Here is a 26,342-nt window from a genome sequence, read left to right as displayed (position 1 = left end):
CCATCACTGCAGTGCCACTAACTCTCAGCAGGTGGAAAACGAATTGCAAATTGTTAAGTGGTCACAAGTGCTGGATTCTCACTAGGTTTAAATTAACACTGTAAGCATTTTAGCAGCACTTTAGCAATTAAAGTAGGTTTTATGCCATCAAAAAATGTGCAAGCTTAAATATACAGTAAGCTACCAAATGTATTTGAGCAAGAGACAGAATGTCAATAATGTATTTAATAGAATGTGGAAGACTTTCAACCAGTTTGTGACAGATGGGCAGAGATATGTGTATCAGTGATTTTCTGCAAATGTTAATATACTGTTTCCTACTTGCAGCATCTGATTTGGGAAAAGAAATATATTTTGCAAGCCTTTGTAGGGTATCGTCTCTTTATTTTCCATAAAAGGTATACAATACTACAAATTCCTGGAAATATTTTCAAAGTGTTTATTTTCCTAGTAACCTAGTGTCTAAAACAGGTCTGCTTGGCTGCTTCATTCGACCTCTAAATTATACTTTTATAGGCTGATTCAAGAAATCTACAATCTTGTTTATTCTAATAGCAGTGTCTGATCATCAGCTCTTTCCAGCTAATGCAGCTGTGGAAATTCTTTACATATTGCTCATAAGAAGTACACAACAGAGAATGGTCTATATAAGAGTTCAAACTGCGTTGTATACAGAAATCACTTAATGATCATCGGGTTGAAGGGTTCTGTAGTGCCTAAGAAGATAATGCAGTGTCTCACAGTACACACACCTGTTAATTGCACTGGTTCTGACTGAAGTTCCCAGCCTTTGTAGAATAATCCCAGGTCTTTGTGTTACCCATCTCTTAGCTTCTTAATAGTTTTTTGGTGTCTTCTGCTGTTAAACAGTTGAAGATGACTAAGGATTGAAATCGACGAATGCAACTGCAACACAGAACAGAAGAGGCAGTGGCACTATAGGACAAGCACGGCAAGAATATACTGTAGTGTCTCCCTGGGGGTTGTCTTCCTCATTGTTAAAAGCAGTTGTTGCTTTCCTGACTTCCTCCTCAGTGCATTTCCGCTCTTGATGTCGGTGTGTTTTACAAGTCCAAGTGTCAAGAGTATTTTTCATGTGTCATGATAGGATTTTCTCACAGTTTATTAAGATACAGTTTTCCACAGGATCTGTCTAGCATGTATGCGAATGAATTTTGATTTAAAGGGTGGTGATTAACACTGCATTGTTCATGTATTTACTTCACTTCAATTTAAGTGTTTCATAAATTATATAAATTGATCTATGGAATATGCATAAGAGTTAAGGCTTTGGTTGATTATATGAGGAATAACATTGGTGCAGATAAAATCTCCCCAACAAGCACACCTAATAAACACAATTGGAATTAAAATTGCCTGAAAGGAAGCAAGATGGAAAATTGGCAGAATATATAAACTATCTTCTGAGCAATTTATTCTGCTTCACTTTGTTAAGCTTTACCAACATGCATTACTATATAATTAATTATACCATGATTGAAATTCTACTCTATTTTTACAAATACTAAAACAGTAATGCTTTGATAGTATTATCATTATATTTCCTTCAATTAATGAGAGAAAATGTAATGATACTTTGGCAGTAGAGCACTATTTTACATGACACTGCCATTCTGATAATGCTTTTTATTATTTAAATGTATGTTTTGGAAGGGGAATTTAAGAAAATAGCTTCAGTGTTGTAACATAAATAATTGGTGAGTCTATGATTAATCATCATGGCGAGCTAAATAAGCTTGAAACTAAATGTGAAATTGGATGACTTTTGTTCTGAGGAGCAAAATAACATACATATCTCTTCGACCATGCAAATAAGACTTTGGTGGAACCCTATCTTTTTCTGAGCTCACAATGATATCTATGCAGTAGTTTATGATCAGTAGAAGACCATAATGTTTTACACTTTCATACAAGCCCAGCATTGTTGTCTAACCAAAGCAGGTTAATAGACTATGACATATAATGTTTAAAACATGCAGTGCTGTTAATGAATAACTGCTGGCCCTTTTACTTTGAGTAACAATGTCTGCATTAGACTTGTTTCCCTATTTTACTGACAGGGAAGAAAATAAAACATGACATTATCTGACTAACAAAGAAGAGCTTTTAACGGTATTCCACAGGGCTAAACACTTCTAAGACAAAGAACATTATTTTATAACCCAAAATGAAAGTCATTTGAGTAACCCTGCATTGTATTATTTAAATGTAAAATAAAATCTGGCATTTCTTTTCATGTGTATTCATGAACACGTAAGCACACCCTGCAATCATGAGGCACTGTAGACAATGTCAGGTTGTCACTAGCTGACATCCGATATGAAGCCAGACAGGCTTTATATAGTTCAGAGCTCGAAGATAAAACAAACAAAAAAAACTTTTTGTTGTATAGTCTTTTCTTTTTTCCCCCTGCAGTTTCAATTTCTCACTTCAATCTGAAAGCAAACACAAGCTGCTGCTTTTGTAATGTGTGTAGGAGTCAGCTGAATGTTCAGTGTCAGTGCCTGGTCACACTTAGTCAGAAATGCCTGATTTTGTAAACAAGTAGATTCATTAAAAAAAGTTGCAGTAAGATTCTGCCTGTTGGTCTCATCTTGAGATGATGCTGATGATACATACATACACATACAATCAAAGTACAGTAGCCTCCATTTGTTGAAGTGTAAGTACAAGTTTAGTTCAGTATTTTTCTATACAAATACATAAAAAGGTCATCAACATTCTATGTATCAATAGCACATTTTAAAATTGGTTACTGAATATCATATTTTCAACACACCCTGGCCAGTACTTTCTGAAATAACTTTGACATTGATGGAGGAGGCATAATTATAACTACTAAATTAACAATATATATTTTCAGAGTTTGTTGATCACTGTCTAAGCCTATAGAAAACTGTATAGATTCCAGTTTAGACAGGGCATTTAAGGTTTTAACTGCCACTTCATTGATTTCAAGCACTTACTGTTTTCTTCAGAGGAATTCAGTTCTAGATGATGTATATACTCCACTGCCACTGTATGTACTATATTGCTGAAATAATTGCATAAAGTCTCCATCCTCTAGGTTGTATCAGGGCTTAAGTATTATATGAAGGTTTTTTTTTTTTTTTTGGTAGAGCAGTACTGACAAAACATTTAAATATTTTTGGCAAAATACCACTTGTGCTGGTGCAATTTTTAGGGGGAGGATCCATACATCTATCAATACGATAATGACATGACACAAAGACATGAGTAGATCGCCGTGATTCACGAAAAATAACATTAATAACATCTCGTTACCTGCTCATATTTTTGATACCCTACCCATTAGCCACCTCTGCAATAGAATGAAATGAAATTGGAAAAGACAGATCTACTGTTCACTAGAAAGTGCAATGTGGTAGGAATTGCTATCTATCATATACATATACACCCTAATCACCCAAACTCTTGCCTAGATTTGATGTGAGTTTTGCCACTCTCCCATAAAGGCCACTTTTCAATGTTCTTATATCCTACCCCTGGTTGGTGCTTTTGAAGAACATTATTATTGATTTGCATCATCTTCAGGATGTAGTTTTTGTTAGGAATTGTACTAAACAACTGTGGGACCTCCCAGAGACAGGTGTATTTAACCTGAAATCATGTGACACACCTTAATTGCACAGAGGTTGACTCCATTCGACTAATTACGTGACTTCTAAAGACAATTGTTTTCACCACAGTTCAGTCAGGTGTGTCATAGCAAAGGGGGTGATTACTTATGCTTTCAAGTATTTTCTGTTTTGTATTTTTAATTAATTTAGAACAATTTGGAGATTATATTTTTCACTTTGACATTATGGACATTGTCTGTGTTGATCAGCAGCAAAATCTCCTGATTAAATCCATTCTGATGTCATGTTGTAACACAATGAAATGTGGAAAAGTCCAAGGGGGGTGAATACTTTTGAGAGACACTGTATATATCAAAAAGTCAAGGCTGGGCCCTATCCTTATTAAATACATTGTGAACAGCTGTACTACTATTTCAAGGAATATGGTGTATGTTTCTGCATGGAAAGTTACATTTTAAAATGAGTAACCTGTTAACAATTGAACATGTTTATCCTGTGTTCACAAGTGGAACTGAACATTTACTGCTTGATGTCTATGTGCATCGTTCTTTTTTTTTTTTGTAATGGAATAAATTCTCATAAATTATATCAATAATAGTTGCATAAATATATAGACTATGGAATTTATGTTTTACATATGTTTTTCAAAAGTTAAAACCAATCTAAAGTGAAGACGATACTAGAGGTTTCCTGAACTGTTACTACTCCTTTAAATAACGATCAAAATGCCTGTATATAATTGAAATGTATCTCCTAAAAAAGTTAAGCTGAGTTTAATACATTTTGTATGTAGTTTAGTGTTTAGTTAGAACTGGATGGTCTTATATGATGCATCCAGCTGCTTTCAAACCACTTGACAGGGACAGGAAATATTTTTTTAAGAAAATGACAAACTCTTGGCAACGTTTTGTGAAAAGCTAAGGATGTATATTTATTAACAGCCTAATTCCTGATGCCAGCTGTGGGAAAATGTAAACACGTCATAATTCCTGTGTTGTGCTACTTAGTGTTTGCATTGCGTTTCATAGAGATCATATCAATCTTACATGTGTGTAACACAAATACATTTTGCATTTGTCCAAAAGCATTTCTCTGACGATTTTTTTCAAATTCCACGTCAGGGAAAATACCCATCACTGTTTACACAAGAATATTGATTATGTGCTTGTCATGAACTTGGTAAAGTGTTGTTTCCTGTTCCTAAACACACCATGGGCCTAATTTAAATAGTGGGAAAAGGTTTACAAAAGCTGCACAACACATCTGTTGGTAGTTATGGTTTTCTTTTGCTGCTGTTGCAAGTGCTGTTAACCCTTTGAGTGGTTATTGGCTGGACAATGTTTTTGAAATTATTGCATCACCAGCTGTGCATAAACATAAACATAACAACTAACATAAATGGTGCATTACTGAATGGATTACACCAGAGGGAAATGCATGTTTTTGTATTCATTTCAAAAAAATGAATGAAAATCTAAAATGACAACTAAATTTACCTGAGGGAAAGCACAATCTTAAAAATAAAATATACCTTAATGTTAGGAAAACATTATTGTGTGAGAAAAACAGTTTTGTTTGTTCATTTAACAGGCAAATATGAATGTGTCTTGGTTGTGGATACAATGTCTTTTTGTAATGTCCTTCAATGTAGTGAAGATAAAAACCTGCACAAATTGCCTTGTATACTGTGGCAAACCTCAAAGCTGTAAATGTTGTTACTGCAATTAAATATCGTAATTGAAGGATCGTAAACAAAATAATAATAATGGTTGATTGATAAAACAGAAAATAATGCATAAAGTATTGTTTAGATAAGACAGGGTTCTAAAACCTCCCTGATGATATACAATAACCTAAGGAAATTCCATCATTTTGCACCTATGATGTTCATTATTAAATACTAATAACTTGACCACATTTGGCTTGGCTTGACTTGGCTTTGTATCTCAGTCATTTAAAATACAGGACCCTAATAATGTAAACAAACAGATTTGAATAATACCCCAGCCACTATCTGACCCTCTGTTAGCAGCGGACTGCATTTTAACCTGGCATCTATTCATAAAATCATCAATAGGCTAATATATGGAAAAGACACATATTGAAAAAAGTATTTAATTCATTCATCATGTAATTAACCAAATCACCTGTCAATTTCCCTGGAAAAACATCCTTAATGTTTCAAACCTTTAAACCCCTTCCTATTTATAAAGGATTGATAGAAGGTGCTTTTAATTCTTATTGTCTTATCTCCCATCAAGTAATAACAGTTAGTTCGTGGGACAGTACAATACTGCCTTAATCATAAAAAACCCATAAGGCTTTATAAAACAGTCATCAAGGCTGTGTCACACAAGTGGATTATTATGTGTTAAATACTTATGACTTTGCAACCAATCAATACATATTCATTTTACTGTTATTGTTATTGCTATTGCATAGGCGTCTGCAGAATGCCTTCCCAAAACGCATGTATTCGCAGCAAATTTTTACAGTTTATTGGCGTTAGGACAAAAATACAAGCAAAGTTGTAAATTGTATTAAAATCCAATTCGACAACAATGCTCTGCTGATACGATTTTGATAGATTTTTAGGAGATAAGCAATACATATCACCTCCCCCCACCTGAAACAATACTAGAGCTTCCCAAATTCCCCTCAAAGACCTTAACATTACATTCCTTTTGGCAATCCCTATCTATCAACTAGTTTATATAGTTTATGAATTCTTTAAAATGTGAGTTCATGGCTTATACACATGCGATGAAGAGTTAAGTTGCTCAGGTGAAAGTATGCAATGCTTGACACAAATGTTTGCACTGACATAAACCACTGGAAGGTCATAAATCCAGGTGCGCTGATGCTACACAGTAGGATGGGAAACCAAAGCAACGCAAAATGCTAAATAAAGCAATTTCCATTCAAGAGAAATCCACTACTAGTACTTCTAAACATCGTTTTGTTGTTGTTGTTGTTGTTGTTGTTGTTTTTCCCATGTCCCCTGTGGATTTCTTTCTCTTTCTTTCTTTCTTTCTTTCTTTCTGTTTTTCCCCCCCTTCTGGAGAGTTGCGCGTCACTGGTCCTTCCCACAAGTTAGGAGAGCAGAGCGCGGCGGGCGGAGAGGCAGCGTCTTCAGCCGCAGGGATCAGCGCAGCCGCTTCACGACCAGGTAAATACGCGTTTACTTTCCCCGCTGCAGGGGCTCTGTGTGCTGGGGAGACGAGAGCGCAATCCCGGCCGGCCACCAGACAAAAAAAAAAAAAAAAAGCTGCCAGAATCAATCAGAGAGAGAATTAAACTTGGCCATTATATCATTGGAATAACTTCCGCTTCCTGCAACATGATGTTACATGCATGTTGGCTGTAGCGCACACCGGGACTTCAGTGCGTCCTCTGACTGTCCAACTGATCTGAACTGGGACCCCGGTAGTCCTCTCTCTGCGTGTCGGGGTTGCTTTACAGAGCCGCTTTAACGCCTATTGTCTTGTGCTGCGCTCTTACAAGTCATCTCAGCTGCTTATTCTCCCCTTCTTTCAATTTGAAATGGGGCCAAAGTGCCAGGGTGGCAGTGAGTGCGTACAGATCATCCGGAGAAAGCAGTGGGCAATAACAGAAATGTCCCTAAAGTGAAGAGAGAGGGGTCGTGGATCAAGGCGCCCTGGACGCGTCTGAGTGCCGGGTCCTGGCGCTGTGGGACCCCCGCTGTTTTGACACATGGCAGCGGCAGCGCCGGTGGGGGAGGTGGCGCTGGGCTGGATTTGGAGAGTTCATTTAGTGTTTTTGTAACCTCGCATAACACGGAGACTGTATTGCAACCGCACGGATGGGACGGGGACGAGACGACAGTCGCGATCAAGCGATAGATGAAGAGCTGCCCATTCATAGAGCGCGTCAGAAGCCATGCGGTGGTTTCTTTCCGCGATTCATAGTACAGATCTGTGTTGACGCGCACTTGAATGCTGTGCTCTGGGCTTTTTCATAGTCGATTGAGTCTTATGCTGTTGCCGGGGCCTCTGGAGACAATAATTTGGCATGCATGCATTTTACGCTACTTTCCACTCAGATCGGCAAGAAAAAGACTTCATACTGACTGGATTGTATACTGATTGCTACCATAATGCTCTTACTCACTGAGATACAGCAAATTAGCAATCTTGGGCCTCTTTGAATTATGCCAATCCTTTATCTCGGTTAGATATGAAAAGGTAGAACATCTTGTAGGATCCCACTCCTACTGTACTGATGTGTACGGGTGTGGTTGTGTCTCGATCTGCAGGACTACCTGAAACAAGACCCCGTCCTAATTTCAAGTGGAAATTGGCATGGATGAGAACAGTGGTGCTATTCATGCCAAAGTGCAGTCTTGCTGTGTAGGGTGGGTCATCAGGCTTTCTCTTGGGTCATTTTGTGCTGCCTTGTCTCAACTGGTGCCAAAGTTGTCAGCTGTTACAGCGGCTTTACCTCACCTGTTGTGTCATGAAAACACATCCTCAAAAAAAGAGAATTAAAGCAAAAGTGTGTTGGGGGCGGTGCAGGGGTGCAATGCACAACACAGATAATACAATCTTGAGAACACAATGGCTATCTTATCGTATGCTACACTAGAGTGTGTAGACTATATAGACTAAGGGCCGGATTAAATCAAAACTTTGACCCACCCGCTAATAGAAAACTACAGAATTGTACTCAGTTGCGGCTTCATTTTTAGTAAGATGACACTTTCTTCTAATCATAACTGTAACCACTATGATGTACAGGTTTGTAGTTTGCTATTAGCGGGTGAGTCAAAGCTTTGATTTAATTCGGCCCTAGGTCTGATCACCCTTCATGGAAATTACTAGAAAAAATTGCCATCTTATTATGGCTAGTACTTTCTTGTTACTAAAATGCTGCCACACTATTCATGTAGTGAATTAAACATACATTTTCAATTGTAATGTATTGCTGTTACTTTGCAGGCCTTTCTCCAACTATGTGAACAGATTTTTATTTTATCTTTTCACCTCAGCTTTAAACTACCAATTAACCCTACCAAATCAATGTTTGTAAGTAATGAGACTGATTGCAATTTGCTTTTCCATTTGTTAGGTTTGTGACCTCTTCAGATTTTTTTAACAGGCAGATTGACATCTGGAATGGATATGTTAGACTACCATTGCCTTTTCCCCCTATTCGAATACATTGGATTGATGGGGCAATGTTGAATAAGCACTTGCTTAATTTGACTTAAATGCATGTCAGTAGCTTTCATATTTCATATAATGCATGTTTTGATGAATATCTTATGTAATCTACTGTTTTGAGTTTAGGGGGAGTACTGCATAATCCATTTCTCAAATGGAATATCTGTGCTTTTACACTTGATGATTAATAATTAAAAGAGGGATTTATGTAATATAAACAAATTCATATTACCACTTTCCAGTGTCATATCTGACTTTCTTGCTTTCTTTTTCTTGACAGTATGATCATTAATGTGATGTAGTATCTTTCATTAATCAAGTTTCCTCAAGGTATAGTCATGACCGCATAAACGTGACTGCATATGTTCCTCCAGAGCCAGAATCCTGTTGGTTTTATTGTAAATCATCAGGCACTGAATACCTTTAATACATTGACTAATCAAGCCAAGCAATTGAATCAATTATCAGTTTGGATATAACAAAAACAGAAGAAAGTAGAACATAAGAAAGTTTATAATCGAGAGGAGGCCATTTGACCCATCGTGCTCATTTGGTGTCCATTAATAACTACGTGATGCAAGGATCCTATCCAGTCTGTTTTTAAATGTTCCCAAATGTTCAGCTTCAACCACATCGCTGGGGAGTTTGTTCCAGATTGTGTTTTCTGTCTTGAATGCCTTGAAGCCCAATTTCCATTTGTGTCCCGGGTCCGTGTGTCCCTGCTGATCTGGAAAAGCTCCTCTGGTTTGATGCGGTTGATGCCTTTCATGATTTTGAAGACTTGGATCAAGTCCCACATAGTCTCCTCTGTTCCAGGGTGAAAAGGTTCAGTTCCCTCAGTAGGTCATTCCCTTCAGACCTGGAATAAGTCTGGTTCCTCTCCTATGAAACTGTCTCTAGAGCAGCGATATCTTTCTTGAAGTGTGGAGCCCAGAACTGTCCACAGTATCCAGATGAGCTCTAACTAGTGCATTGTACAGTCTTAACATTACTGCCCTTGTTCTCAATTCTACACTTTTGACAATATACAGTGCATCCGGAAAGTATTCACAGCGCTTCACTTTTTCCACATTTTGTTATGTTACAGCCTTATACCAAAATGGATTAAATTCATTATTTTCCTCAAAATTCTACAAACAATACCCCATAATGACAACGTGAAAGAAGTTTGTTTGAAAAATTTGCAAATTTATAAAAAAAAAAAAAAGCACATGTACATAAGTATTCACAGCCTTTGCTCAATACTTTGTTGAAGCACCTTTGGCACCAATTACAGCCTCAAGTCTTTTTGAGTATGATGCTACAAGCTTGGCACACCTATTTGTGGGCAGTTTCTCCCATTCTTCTTTGCAGGACCTCTCAAGCTCCATCAGGTTGGATGGGGAGCATCGGTGCACAGCCATTTTCAGATCTCTCCAGAGATGTTCAATTGGGTTCAAGTCTGAGCTCTGGCTGGGCCACTCCAGGACATTCACAGAGCTGTCCTGTAGCCACTCCTTGTTATCTTGGCTGTGTGCTTAGGGTCATTGTCCTGTTGGAAGATGAACCTTCGTCCCATTCTGAGGTCCAGAGCGCTCTGGCACAGGTTTTACACAAGGATGTCTCTGTACATTGCTGCATTCATCTTTCCCTCGATCCTGACTAGTCTCCCAGTTCCTGCCGCTGAAAAACATCCCCACAGCATGATGCTACCACCACCATGCTTCACGGTAGGGATGGTATTGGCCAGGTGATGAGCGGTACCTGGTTTCCTCCAGACATGAGTTCAATCTTTGTTTCATCAGACCAGAGAATTTTGTTTCTCATGGTCTGAGGGTCCTTCAGGTGCCTTTTGGCAAATTCCAGGCGGGCTGTCATGTGCCTTTTACTGAGGAGTGGCTTCCGTCTGGCCACTCTACCATACAGGCCTGATTGGTGGAGTGCTGCAGAGATGGTTGTTCTTCTGGAAGGTTCTCCTCTCTCCACAGAGACACGCTGGAGCTCTGTCAGAGTGACCATCGGGTTCTTGGTCACCTCCCTGACTAAGGCCCTTCTCCCCCGATTGCTCAGTTTGGCTGGGCAGTCAGCTCTAGGAAGAGTCCTGGTGGTTCCAAACTTCTTCCATTTACGGGTGATGGAGGCCACTGTGCTCATTGGGACCTTCAATGCTGCAGAAATTGTTCTGTACCCTTCCCCAGATCTGTGCCTCGATACAATCCTGTCTCGGAGGTCTACAGACAATTCCTTGGACTTCATGGCTTGGTTTGTGCTCTGACATGCACTGTTAACTGTGGGACCTTATATAGACAGGTGTGTGCCTTTCCAAATCCAATCAACTGAATTTACCACAGGTGGACTCCAATCAAGTTGTAGAAACATCTCAAGGATGATCAGTGGAAGCAGGATGCACCTGAGCTCAATTTTGAGTGTCATGGCAAAGGCTATGAATACTTGTGTACATGTGCTTTTTTGTTTTTTATTTTTAATACATTTGCAAAGATTTCAAACAAACTTCTTTCACGTTGTCATTATGGGGTGTTGTTTGTAGAATTGTTAGGAAAATAATGAATTTAATCAATTTTGGAATAAGGCTGTAACATAACAAAATGTGGAAAAAGTGAAGCGCTGAGAATACTTTCCGGATGCACTGTACCCTAGCATTGTGTTTGCCTTTTGTATTGCTTCACACCTTGTTTGGATTGGAGAAAGTGAGAGTCCACATAGACTCCTAGGTCTTTCTCATGTGTTACTTCATCTAGTTCTATTCCTCCCACAGTGTCAGTATAGTGGACATTTTTGTTACCTGCATGTATTACCTTGCACTTGTCCACATTGAATTTCATCTGCCAGGTGTCAGCCCACAACTGAATATTATCCAAGTCCCTTTGAATAGAAAAGTATGACTCTCCAGGACCAGATTGGCCTGCTATAATTGGCCTATTGTTTAAGAAAGGAAAACTACAATACTGTCATTAAAGACAGAACTATAATTTGGAGATCCCAATTCTGTTTTCACTTCACAATTGTACAGTCTGTATGCAAAACCAGTGGCCCTACAAATTCCTGCAACTTCTCACAAGTTTCCTGACCTCAATGAAAATATTCCCAAAATGTCTTTCCTTTGAAAAACTAGTTTCATTTGCTGTTCAAAGCAGCGTACAAACAAACTTTGAAGGAACCGTTTTATGGAGTGATAAGAAAATTATGCTCTTTTCTATGTAGTGGCATAATCAAATAATACACTTAATGTTTTTCACCTTTCATTTGGTTTCCAAGGTTCTAAACCAGCTTTTTTGCACTCTAATCACAGCAGCATGTAGACCTGCTGGGAGTTTTCCCAGTGTTAGATTAGAAGGCTTTTCTAAATCAGAATGGCTATTAAGGTTTATACATTTCTGATCTTTTAAGTCAAATTCCTGAATTCTTCCCCCAAACATGCCTGATTTTTTTTCGCTTACTTAACAAAATATAAGTCATGCCAGTGGAATAGCAAAAAAACTGAAATAAATTTGATATAAATATTTTGCTTTATGGTGTCTAGTACCTGTATTTATCTAAGGATAAGGATGCTCAACTGAACTTTAATTACAGGCTGCATATCTAATCTAAATATACATTTTACAATTTCCTAAAATGAGACACGCATAGTTAAACATTATTTCCATTCACAATTATCTTTAATTCTGACCCTTAGCTACAATACATACAATTATCATTCTATATACACAAAGCTCACTTTGCATGATGTTTAATCATCATAAACTCAAAGCAAGATAACAAAGTGAATTTAAAATGTACGCAGTCGTTCACATAACTGCCATGTCCCTTATTCTTGTTGACTTATCAAGCCTTTAAATGTCCCCCTGTAACTGGTTTAATATTGTCAGCTCAAAAGGTATAAGCTACATTGCGACTGACTCTATCCCTACAGAGTTGTTACAGAGATTTGCGATCAATCTTGTCTTTGTTTTTCACATGCTGAAAGAACACTTTACGTGATCGTATAAACCATTCCTTCATTAATTCAATACTGATAAAGACTAATTTTCATGCAAGAACTCAGCAAATAGGCAACAGTGCTAATGTCACCAACCGAGACTGAGTCATAGCATTTCTAAATCCTGTTTCTGATTCTTTATTTTTAAGGTTCTGTCTTTGGTACCAGTGAGGCTACTTCTTTTGGAACTTCTCATGCTTTGTTTCTAAATGTCCTTTTATGTCATATGCCTTGCAAACTTTGCTAGGATGACAAGCAAATCAGTCTGTATGACCTATCCTGCTTCTCAGTAACAGACAATTCTTCCCCAATCTTTCTCAGCAATTCCATGCTCTTCTTGGATGCTTCAGCTTTTCTTCGGCGCTGACTTCTGCTGTGTTGTTTCCCTTTCACATCCCATTTTTCTTTGTTAGATAAATCTATCCATCTGTAGGGAGACTGGGTTTATTTCCCAGACATGTTTTTAATTCTACCAGAAGTGGCTGATCCCAGTACTATTGTCAGCAATTTTGAGAAGCGTGTTGTAGTTACTGTAATAAAATGAAGGACACAGAGGAGCTACTAAGAGTTAGTAACTCCTCTGTGTCCTTCATTTTATTAAAATACAAAGCATTCTAAAATATAAAGCCTTGAGTGAAATGGAAGTCATAAAATGGGCTCAATCATATGATAAACAGGCCACAGGTTGTGTTTCCCTAATATAAGTTGTATTTACTTGTATTCCAGTTGGTACAAACTAAAGTCATCATTTAAAGTGGGGTCAGTTCTCATTCATATCTACATAGATACATTAAATTGCCTTTGAAAGTTTTACCCCTCCAAAAAAATCCACTTCTTTCTTTTGGAGAATTTTCCACGACACTCAGAAGGTCTTCTACTTACCTCTGCAATGACATCAGAGCAGAAATATTCTCCGGCAAAGATTTCACCAATAGCCAGGGGCCAGAACTATATATATTATGAGTTTCCATGTTTCACTTTTCAGCTTTGATGGGAAAATAACCCCAAAAAAAGGCAGCAGACTTCAGTAGCATGTTTATATCTTTAAATAGAACTGAGTCACAGGATAAGTGTACTCCATTGCTGTCCCAAAAGTGGTTGCAATAAGTCTTCACTGGAATTGAAAAATGCTGCTGAAAGTTTGGTTACTAGTTTTTAACAGAGACCGCATTATGAATGCTCTTTACTGAAAGCAACCACATCTCCATTTCACTTCCTCGCCAAGCTCTGTTCCAGCTGAGCGATACCTACCGAACCCAAGTTAATTGTGTACCATCCCTGTTCAAGTCACTTGCAAAGTGCTTTCATGTGGTACTGAGGCTGCAGGAAATTATCAAAGTGTTCTGCAACTGTCAATAATTTGCCAGTAATCAAAAGCTTGCTAAATACTATTAAAGGTTACACTTCTGCCTTTTCCAGTCTGTGAACTGTATAGTAAATCCGAGGTCACATCTTCAGAGCATTACAGGTACAATAAGTTCGCCCCAGATGTTTCTAACATGTGTTTTCTAAGATCCTGCATACTAAGTATCCAACAACTACTGGTAGAGATGAGATTGGTGTTATTAAATTCCTTGAAGGGAAAAATAGATGAAGGTCCGTGGGTTTAAAAACGTAGTTGAAGAGGCACTTTGAAATCGACTCCCACTGATTACAAATGACTAAGAACATAAAGTTAAACATAGAAATGCAAATGTCATTAGCTTTTACATTTTTAAATTCCTGGTGGAATAAAAAAAGGAACTTCCACTGTGTAATGTAGCTTTGGCACAATTATTCTTTCAAGTAATTTGCGTCTGTAGAAAGTGATCAAAAGAAACTGCAAAGCCAACCTTTTTTAGAACACAAAGGATCAAGAACAGAACTCTGCATATTGTTTTTCAGAAAGCTCTAGGGGCAAACGTTTAGTGTTTGGGGGCAGGGCAATCTTTTGATATCTGATCTCCATTTACCTTTGAAATTACTTAACAGAATAGAATGAACTCATGATAGATATGTCAATCCACAACTACTGAAGCTCTCAGATCGAATGGATTCTTTTAGCAAAACTTACACACACTTTCATGTTTTTCTGTATTATTGAAATGCAAACACTTAAAAAATGCAGTGATGCTAATCCTTGCTTGTTGGCCTCTTTCCTCACATCCTTCTTAATGCTGTCCTTTTATGATCAAATCCTCAGAAACAGCCATTCATCCGTGTCTCTATGACTCACCCCTTTCTGTGTATGCATTTATTTATTGGGTAATTAATTAGGAAGAGGCACACTGGTATTAATATTGTCCTGGATGTAAGCCTGTGATTATATATGTTTAACCTCCAATCTCCATATGTTTCCATGTTGACTGGAATGTCCAACTACATGACAGAGGCCTTTGTTTCACTCGGTTCCACACTGAGCTGTAGATTACAGCCCTAAGACTGCACCATAACTAGCATGATATTCAACACTGTAAACAGCTGTTTTGCCTTCCTGTAGGAAACTGAAAAAGAAAATCCTGTCTTCTGTGGGGGGAAAAATCAATAATGGCAGATTTAATTTAGTTTTTTTAACCACATTTGGAACTGAATTTATAATGCAGCTTAACAACATAGTTTTTTTTATCCATACAGGTACAGATTGTGCACAGTGATTCAATTAATTTACAAATTTAGTGAACAAATCATTACAATACCAAATGTTAGCAATACTAAAACCCACACCTTGCATATGTAGATGACGTAGCTGTTTATAAAATGTGCAGGTGTATGTTACAAAAATCCACAAAGTGATATCTAACAAAGCATACAGCTGCAGTCAGACTGATGCCCCTCCCCTAAAAATTATTAAAAAAAAAAAAAAAAAAACGAAAGATAAGGCCTGTAGTACAGCATACTTTTCACAAATCAATGATATCCCTTTTATTCAAATCACTATTACAAGGATCATTATTTAATTTGCTCTGCTGGAGCAGCCTCTAACTGGCCAGAACAGTGCAATTCAATTTTTTGGCTGCTCCAAATCCCTGATAGTGAATGTGGAATATTTTCTAGAGTTTATATGGTTCTGTTAAGTCTTTGAACAGGTAAATATTTTGCATTACCCATTAAACGGGACCAAGGGAAGGGATGACCACAACTGTGCTTACTGGGACTTCCACTCTCCAATAGAGCTTAACCTTAATTACCTCACTCAGCTCATTTCTCAAGGCTATATTCAAAGCTGTGATGTAATCACTGTCAAAATAATCTCCCGCAATGCATTTAATTCTTCTGCGGTGGAAACAAAAGCGTGCTATTTCCAAACTCGATATCTCGACTGGAAAAGTTTACCAAAGAAAAAGACTTGCGAGGAAGGAGAACATTTGGTTATACTTTCCATGCAAATTCATTTCAGAATCGTTTATTTTATGAGCTGCGGTCAATGACCTCTCTGCTAGGCTTATTTAGTTTCTTCTTTTCTTTTTATGCAAGAGAAAGTGTATAACTGTATGTATGTATGTATGTATGTATGTATGTGTGAAAACGATGCGGCCTGCTCCTATATTGGGGCCTGTGTCTATAATACCAAGGCATGTCCTATTACGTCTAAACCATCTGGTTTATTTAGAGTTCCTGAAGGAGGTGTTATCCCATAGCCCTCAGGCCACAGGGGAAAATTCCAGCCGAAATGAACCTGTTGCAGTTACAAACCACATTGAAATGGCAGGTTTTCAGATGGAGAATGCTATGAGCACTAGAGTCCAAACCTGATTTATGGACAGAACACACAAATTCACTGTGATGCTCTAGCTTTACAGCTGAAAATAGAACGGAATGAAGATACTTGTTCAGGCCAACCAGATACCTTCCTTTGTCTTTAATCATCTGAACGTGCTTCCAAAATAATGATAATATGCAGTAGCCACACACATACCTTTCAAAGTTAATTTAGGAGCCAATACTGACTTCTCTATCCTTAACTCCAGGTTTAGCATGGATTATATTTAAGTTTATTGTGGGGTGTCTGTTTGCCAAAAGCAGTAGCACATATCATCTATTTTTACACACTCGCCTGTTTATATGTTGCCATCAAAGAAAAGAAAATTAAAGATTACTCATAATGATGTGTTGGGTTTGGCTGACGAAACTCTTACAGATTTAGAAGAATACCCAAAGTTTACTGACTCATACCAAATACAAACGTTGCAATATCTGTAGCCTGCCTAGAAAAAAGTAAAACTTGTTATATATACAGGTATTCCCAGCTTTGCATGGATTCGTTCTAGCACAAATTATGAAACTAATTCATTGTAAAATAAAATCATACAAATCATTAATATATCAAACATTCATATAACTGAACCACAAGTTGCCTTGCTTAGATAGATGGCATAGCTGTTTCATATATATATATATATATTTTTAATGTTCAGTTGTGTTTAGTAATTTAAAACCAATTGTTTAAATCAAGAAAGTGAGTCAGAAATCATTCATTGGATTAAGTCAATGTAGCTAAAAAGGCTACTCTAATTTTGCATTCCTCGGGTATTTGGGAAAGCCATTTTCCAGCCCCCTCCCCCCTCCTGTAGCGCATTTCCAGCTGAAGGAATTAGAAGGAGGATTACAGCAGTCTTTAGATAGGAGCTGAACCTGTTATTACCTGGCAGGGCATTCTATAGTAGGCTTGTATCAAACAGGTGAAGGCTTTTTGGCATGGTCTTGCTGAGCTGAGTGTGAAAGGAGGAACAGGGGTTGTAGGAGGCATGCTGGAGGGAGAGAAATCTCTCTGGGTTTCAGTTCAGACGTGGAGACCGTAATTAACTGCTTGACCTGGGTGTGCCACTGTCTTTGCTGTTGGTCTCATCCCTGAAAGTTAAGGAAAGGCAGCAGGGGGAATGCTGTGTTTGCCTTGTATTGTCCTTGTCCTGGGAGGAATGCAACAAAAGAAAAAGCAGGTACTACTGAACTATTGTGTCTTTTGAGCATCTGCTTCAGTGTGGCAGGCAAACCAAAACCAAAAAAATACAAGAAAATAAAAATAGCTTAGGGCACCATGTAAAGCCGTAGTGTGCAAAGCTGCTGCTGTGCTGGTTAATATTGATCTGCATTGGCTAACGTGCAGAGGTTTCTTTAAATGCACTGTTAATGACTGCAGCCTGCAACTTGAATCAGTTACCGGTGAGTATGAAACCTTTTGCTTCATGTCTTCCCACCAGTTATTGTATTAGACGGCACTCTCGGGGCTGAGCTTGGATGCAGCCAGAGGGAAGTGTACTTCAATGGGCTTGTGATGGAGTTAATAAAGGCTGCATTTCTACAAGCTTTGAATTTGAGACATGGGTTGAGGGGTGGGTTAGGTTGGGTTGGGGCAGAGGGGTGTGGGGGGGGGTTGAAGGGGAGGTAGTAGGGGGTGTTCCTGATAGGCAGTTAAACATGATACCAGGTCAGGGATTATTGTATGGGGTGTTTTGGAAAGGAGGTGGGGGGGGTCATATGTGGTGGAATTGATATGAATTCATTCTTTGTTTCAGACTAGCCTGTGCTCTTTGAGTGCAGAACCCAAACCGGCAGACTGGAGAATCTCAGGAGAGGAGAATTCCTTCAGGGCTCGGGTTTTTTTTCCAGAAGCCGGGGCAGAGAGCTTAGGGGTGACAACTCTGGCAAAAGGAGCGGAACAAAACATTGTCTAAGACCAGGACAGGCTCGGTTTTTGAGAGGGGAGGGTGAAAATTGAAGTGGACAGGACTCTTACTTCTTTCCCAATTGTATTCTCTGTATAGAGTGAAAAAAAATAAGGACTGCACCACAGCCACAGCTTTAAATTGCTATAGTAAGTAAACAGGCTTTTTTTTCTCTCTTATTATTGTAACTATCAGATTTAGTTCACTGCTTAGTACAACGTGTTCCTGTAACAATTTAACAGTGTTTTACAAGTGTTCATAGGCTACACTTAGCTCAGAGGTGTTTGTAACTGATAATGTCAAGGCTGCTGTCTCATTCATCCTAACTCTGAATGGGCAATGGGGCTGATAAGAGCTGTATTTTACATAACGAGTGTGAAGCCTGCTCAGACTCTGAGTCCTGCTAGACTCCCATCGTTTTGGTATTACTCTGAGCTGGAATGTTAATAGAAGTTGTTGACTTCACATGTTTCACTGAATTTCGTCTGACTCTTCCTGGTCAATTCCTGCAGCTGTGTTTATGATGCATTTGTTAACTGTGAAACCCTGACCTAGCAAAATGAGCACCCCCTCCGACTCTGACCAGATGTCCTGTGGTGTAAATATAGACATTCTTCGTGTCCACCTGTAAAAGGCCCAATGCAATGCATGAGGCCAAGCTGTAACATAGACGTGTGGATATAGGCTACATACTTGTATAATATATACTAGAGCTGGGCAGAAGGGTTATAATTTTACACCATACTATGGATTTTATATATGATATACAATATAAATCGTTACTCACGACACTGGAGGATTATTATTTTTAAGCACATTTCTTGTGATGTTTTATTTAAGGTGTATTGTGCTTTACTAGGCACCGCACAATGCTGAAAGAAACCACGTTTGACCTAGTTTATAAAATGTTGGAACGAATGCATGTTGTATCAAATATTTGTTGTGTAATTTAAAAATGAAATGACATCATGAAACAAAAAGGAATGTGAACCTTGACTTCTTGAGGGCTACGGATTCAAATGCATAATTCAAATGTACATGTGAGTGTAAGATTAAACTTTAAAAGCACAATAACTATACAACAATGTATTGGTTCCCTAGTAACAGTACTACTTTTTATGGAATCATTGACCATATATTTATATAAATATAATCATACATAATTCCATTATTGTGGGCATTCAATCCAGTGGGAACTTTTGTAAGAATTGCCTTACGTAGCATGGAAAAACAAATCTAAATTAAAGGTTGCAGTAGGGTGACCACACATTACTATTAAAATGAATCCAGTGCTTAAATTTAGTACATAGTCGACAGCATTTCTGCTGTTCTAAGTTCCTAAAGCACTGTACGTTTCATAATGTAAAGGGATGTACAAACTACATGTAGATTTTCAATAAAATGGTTAAATTGCCTAGTTGTATTGTTCAATTAAGGATAAGTGACTTTAGGTCACATTTGCCCCTCCCAAGTGAATTGTAGCATTTTAGATTTTGGAAAGCTTTTTGTTGTTGTTTTTTTAAAGTCTGCCTGCAGCCTTAATTAACCTCACTGCATCAGGAGCCCTCTGCTCTAATGCAGTCTGTTCTCCTATTATTTGTGTTGAAGTCAGACTGGAGTGAAAATTCAGCCTTGACAGTTTGATCAGTCCCCTGCGAGGTGCTGAATAAGAGTCTTCATTGCAATGCACACTCTTGTGATACTTGTTCATATGCCAGCATGTGAGAATGCTTTTAGTCAGACCCCACACTGGAAAAAAATACGCAGAAGGTCACAGATTTTGTGGGCCAATCCAAATTCCATGAATCAATGTGAACAAAGCTTGTATTGCAGGGAGACACTTCAGGTGTACAGAGAAAGAGAATACTCACTTCCTGCCAAAGAAGAAGGTTGTGGGTGTGGACGTGCTTTTTAAGGCTACAACCCCCCTCCCCTACTCCATGTCAATACGAATTATTGCTGACGCACTTATCCAGAGCAACTGACAAATGTTACAATATATCACATTATTTTTACATGTAATTACCCATTTATACTGCTGGGTTTGTACTGGAGCAATTGAGGTAAAGTACTTTGTTCAAGGGTACAGCAGAAGTTCTCATAAGTTCAGAGTCCTTACCACTACTACCAATTCCTCTATAGCAATTAATCAAGAGGAATTGGTTTAATAGAGCACTACATTCTTGGATTAAATGTATTCCTGCTGTCCGAATTGCTGTATTGTGTGTCTTCAGAATCCCCTAAACTCATCTCCTCTCGTCCAGCCTGCAGTTGTAAAATGTCAGCCGTGTTCATTTAACCTCAGGACTATTCCGTTACTTTTCTTGTGTAACTTGCTGCTCGTTGTGCTAATAGTTTTCAGCTGGGTCAAATGATACGGACAGCACAGAAAGTATTCAAAATGGTACAGATCGAGGCTTCTCCCTGAATGTGGGAGTCTTGGGAGACTGCATTAGATTTATCTTTGTCAGCAGATTTCATCTGATTTGTGTAGCAAACACTTGTATTATTTCCCCCGACTCACATTGTCAGCACCCTTCATGGAGCTCAGGCAAAACAAAATACTGCTGAGTGGGGTGTTATCTTTTGAGTGAGTTGTGCTGCCGGTGAATCTGGAGTTTAATAATGCTGTGCATTTATATTGCGATTTGTATTTTTTATTCTTGCTATAGAAAAGAGCCTGCCTCCATCTACCACTGAATTGCATCACTCTCTGGGGGTCTTTATGGCAGCCATTTTGCCCCAGCTAATTGCCCAAGAGATTAAGTAGAGAGGAGGAATAATTGAGTGAAATGAGTGACTGGTCAGCATATGGCATTGATATACATAATTACACTAATAAATAAGAAATAAAGTTCTAAATTGCATATGTTATTTTTAAAAGTCTGACTCCACAGCAGTAGCACATGGGAATTAGTTTGCCACAGCACTATTCATTATTTTTACAGAAATTACTTTTGAGCTGTTACCTACAGTTACATAGCTGCTGGTGTATTTTAGCTGTGTTGAAATACGGTGCAGCCTTGACTCCATGTGCAAAATGGTATTCTCTGTCTTGGTTATAAAATGAAAGTCCCTTTACTCAAACTCCACATAGTCCTATGAGGATTTCTGTATAGTGGCCAACAAAAGCCATTAAACTGAAGTCAAAAGCAACCCATGGCTTTATTTGAGGTTTTTACATAGCTGTCGAAACATAGTTTGTGGTTCTGATGTCATTGTTGAACAATCCGCTTAAGCTGGCTCAGATGCAAGCACCCTAGACTTTTTACCTACTTACACAGTGTTCAAAAAAGCGTAATTGAGAGAGCTTGATGCCCCCCAGTATATCAAGTTACTGCTCTGGCAAGATGTGCACAAAGCCTGTTTTGTACAATGATATCCTTTTCGGGCCATTAAACCAGTTTTCAGGTTGTGCTGAATGGGGTGACAAAACGGCAAAATGCTCTGGCAGAGTAGCTAAATTACAGCTAAGAAAAGACTGCATGTATAGGATTAAGAGTTAGGGTTCAACAATATTCTCAAGGCCACTTTGTGAGAATCAGTGAGGTTACAATGTTGAATTTGATTGGTCAGTCGGAATGTAGATTCGGTTTTGAGAGTTTTTATTTTATTTTGTATTACTAGATTGGTGTACATATGTATATAGTTAATTACTAACCTATTCAACAATTGATAGATTGAATATTTAAGATTTGTATATGATATTATAAAATGGACATAATGTATGTTTGGTGGTGAACTCTTCCCAACTTCACTGAACACAATTGTAACCATGGGCTATTATTAAAATTGTTTGACAATGAGGATCTGAGAAACCACAGCCAAAAAAAAAAAGATCTTTAATGACTCTCTGTCTGGGACTGCAACCCTAGGGATTCCCAGAGAGATGGGCTGGGAACGTTGTGATGCAAAAGAAATATAAAATTGCCAATTCAGAGCAGAAATTTTTGAAATGTCTCCTCACAATACAGGTTAGTGCAGCTGGTGCCCTCCGGGCAGGGAGGGGGGAGGGGCAGTGCGTTGACGGGGAGAGACTGCGCGGGAATGCTCAGCCTCCCCTGATGGGCTCTTTTCAGTGTCTCTGCAGTCTGATGAAATGGGATATGACGGCTGTGAAATGTTGGTTCACACAGCCACTCTTGCAGATTGATTGGTATAGTTTAACCCTTCAGTATCTGGGTTCCTACTGACTCAAGATACCCAAAGATCAGCTGAGATACCCTCTCCAAACTATTATTTTCATCATTATTATTATTATTATTATTATTATTATTATTATTATTATTATAATTATTATTATTTGCACAGATTCACTATTTTTTCTATTCTGATAAGAAGTTAAAGCTTGGCGAATTGGCATTTCAAAGAGACACATTGTTGCACATCAGCACAAGTTCATGCTGAAAAGAAAGAGGAAATAACATTAAAACATTGAATTTCACATTACATCACTAGTCACCCTCAGGATCATGTCTTTTATGAAATTGATAGGGAATTGTATATAGGGCTTTGCTTTTATAACAGAAGCACAGATGGTCCACATTTGCTAAACAGCTTTACAGTTTTGCACTTTTTTTTTTCTTGTTGATTCGTTCCAACAGTTAGGAATACTAAATACAAGTTTCACACCTCTTCTTCAGGCTTGTGTGGTCACTATGGGCTGCCGAGTGAGCTCAGACATGGAATTTATACTCCCAACAGAAACCTGAGACATATTTTTGGTTTTGTTTTGCTTTTTCCATGGGGAGCACGCCAGACAAACACTAAATTCCCATGAACTGAAATGAGTGAATTCCAGGTCGCACGACTTCAGAGTTCATGGTCAACTGGGGGCAAGAATGAGAGTCTTAAAATTATTTTGGAATATTACATACCAGTTATAAGCTTTTGTGCTACCTCTTCAGCTTTTACTTTCTGGCTTTAAGATGTACAGTTAACATTCCCCTGCTAATGTAATTGCATTGTGTGTTTGTGCAATATAAATTCAGGTCCATTTCAAATTGTTTGTTGAGGCTTTGAAATGCAATTACTTTATTCAGTATAGCCAATGGTTACAGTGGAGAATTAATTGATTTGTGAGATCTGTAAACCGATGCTTACTCCAGCCAGCTGTCTGAAATATTTATCTTGTACATTTTTCATTATGCAGTGGAGAGAGAAGAACAACATCTTTTTAGTATATTTGTTTCAACAAAATGCCAAATTGAATCACTGAAGTATTCTTGTCTGTTCCTCAGGGATTTAGTTTTAAAAAGTCCCCATTGGTCTATAAAAGGAAGGAAGGAAGGAAGGAAATGGAAGCTAAACCCTTTAAAGACCCTGTTATTTCTTCTATTTTCACTGCTTCAGTTTATTTGAATGGCTTCTGTTCTGCATTTAACATTGTATTATTAGTTAGACTCAGATATAATAAGACATCAATAAATGGAAATGCACTTCTGTAGGAAATGATCATAGTTAAAGTGGCCAATGGATTACAAAATTGATATAGGGGAAAGATCATTGAATGGTGAAATGTGAAGCAATCCTCTTGAATATGTCCTTAAAAAAGATTGCCTTGCAGATCTTAGTCTGAACTATGTCAGGAAACTCTTGACATAAGCTGTATGGTGTGGTGTCCCATTACACTCGAACCCAAAGGACTAACATTGGACTAGGTCACTGATTTTAAATAAGCGGGTTCAGGCCACCAGTGCACCTGATTTGAGGCCAACCTTACCCCACAAGAAGTTATTTGACGTATAAAGTGGTATTTCAATTGTGTTGCTTTGATTTATATTGTTGTTTTCCTCCATGTATACAAATAAAAATCATAAATGGTCAAACTGAGTTAGTCAATACTTAACAGTTCTGTTAAAAGTTCATTTTCAGACCTAGTGTACTTCTGAAACTCTGCAAATATGAAACACTCCACTCCTTATATAAGTATGAAGAGTAACCTTTGTAGAAAGTACTGTTGAAGGAATACATTCTTTATGCAAGTATGAAAATGTATTGCCACCTGACTTTACTTTTCTACTGAAGCATCACCATGGTGATGAAACCTAGAATAGCCATTTGTGTTGTGTATGGTCACAGCAGGACAAAGCCTAAAGGAGGACTTCAGTCAAATCTTCTTCAGGTTATAACTAATTGTGAGACCATCAGTAACTAAAGGCCTTGTTTCTGTATTCCATGTTTCAGACCATTGTGGCTTAAATATCTAAGCAATAACATTAAAACTAAAGTGCATTTGACTTCCCAGAACATTATACTCCAGATCCTATTTTTTTAACAGAATTTGACTTTTTTTTAATATACTTGATGATGTCATATTTTTTGTTTTGCAAAAATTGTCAAAACTGAAGGCGCAAATGTGGACCCATTGGTCTCTCCATCTCCAGTGTTTGTCAACGCAAGAGTAGTATACTTCACAATGGCATTTTAGGTATGCTTTGGGTGCAGGCTATGTTGTCGCTGTATCGATTTGAAATCTGCAAGTCATGGGGCTGTCTAAAGACACTGAGGAATTCAGAAGGATTTCCAGTTTTCAATATGTAGCACCTGATGACCATGTACATACCTCCCTCTGCCCAATGCACTTACCCACCATTCAGTGTGATGTCGGTCTAGGCTGATCTCATTGTAGACACCAGAATATGCTGGCCTAGTTTGACAATACCGCATTTGATATTGCTTTGTAATTTGTCTCAAATGACCACAGCCCGCCAACCAAAGTCTGCAAAGTTTTTGCCCTTGAGATTGAAAAATAACACTTATGGGATGTTGCAATATAACGAGAGCAGAGTCTCATTGGGATTTAATGGAAAATACTATAACTGCCTCAAGGCATAAATTCTACCTTCCTCTCACTGAATTTAGATTTTATGGGATAGTATGTATAGTTGCAACTGGGAACGGTAGAAACAGCAGACATTTTTACACCTAAATGGTATAGCTATAGCCTGTTTTGGTTCCTTGGGACTTCCTCTAGATTTCTCTCTTTTCATTGTGTCTTTTAAGGTATACTTAGGGATTTATTTTTCACACTCAGAAGGGATCTACAGTACTTGGATAACAAATATGAGGCCATGGTCTCTTCTGTTGTGTAAACCCATTCGTTGCCTTTTCCCTGTGTGAGTTGTGATGCACAAATATTGATGGTTTACTTGTGCAATTGCTTTGCATATGCATTTGGCTGAGAATCCTTGTGAACAAGAGAGCGCACCACAGCAATATAAAGCAAGCCTAAAAAACTATCAAAATAAAATGTCTAAAGGATATCTTGGACTGTAAGGTAAACAAAGTGAAAGTTCCCTTCCACATAAGGCATAAATGGAGGATGGTATGTCACAGTGGTAGCCTCTACTGTCCTCTGTCATGCAGGAACATTTTGATATCGAATTGGGAAATTATAAATATCGATTGCGCTTAGCCATACCACTTTTCCTACACTAGGATATGGCAAGGTTAGCAATTGCAAATGAAATCATTTTAGACTTGTTACCCAGCCATAAAATGTGATATAGCCTATATTATTGGTATAAATAGTTCTGATCAGGATGGATATTTTGGGTGCATGGTCGCATAAAAAAAAAAATTAAACGTGTGCAGATATACAACTCTATATTGAAATCTGTACTTGAAATCTGAAACCATGTAATGCAGTGATTGAATTAGTAGTTCATATTTTTCATTGATCAATTGGCCTATATTATGTTTCTGTTTGTAAACCAGAAAAAAAATTGTAAAGATTCCAGTTGACTGAATTTGAGTTAAGAGTGTAAACATTTGACAGTCACCCTATTGATTTCTATGGAGCAGCATAACACGACATCTCCAATTACCTATTCCCAATGAAGGCTGTGAATGCTTCCAGCTATAGGTGTATTTACAATATCGCTGCTTTTCAGTAATGTCCACTGTGTACCTGACA

General features: G+C 38.0%; 1 protein-coding gene across 2 annotated transcripts in view; it reads left to right on the top strand.

Annotated features, from left to right (window-relative positions):
* Positions 1-6,678: 6,678 nt before the first annotated feature.
* Positions 6,679-26,342, top strand: part of LOC136771894 (solute carrier family 45 member 3) — a 37,594-nt gene continuing 17,930 nt past the window's right edge. Inside the window, exons 1-2 of one of the 2 annotated variants that reach the window (XM_066724452.1) lie at positions 17,832-17,921; positions 18,275-18,573. The gene's annotated coding sequence lies outside the window, so the exon portion shown is untranslated. Of the gene's footprint in view, positions 6,793-17,831; positions 17,922-18,274; positions 18,574-26,342 lie in introns of those variants that run through there. The other variant, XM_066724453.1, reaches the window with a different exon arrangement.

This window comes from Amia ocellicauda, chromosome 15, assembly GCF_036373705.1.
Source record: "Amia ocellicauda isolate fAmiCal2 chromosome 15, fAmiCal2.hap1, whole genome shotgun sequence".
Lineage (NCBI taxonomy): Eukaryota > Metazoa > Chordata > Actinopteri > Amiiformes > Amiidae > Amia > Amia ocellicauda.
This window is presented reverse-complemented; position numbering and strand designations above follow the sequence as displayed.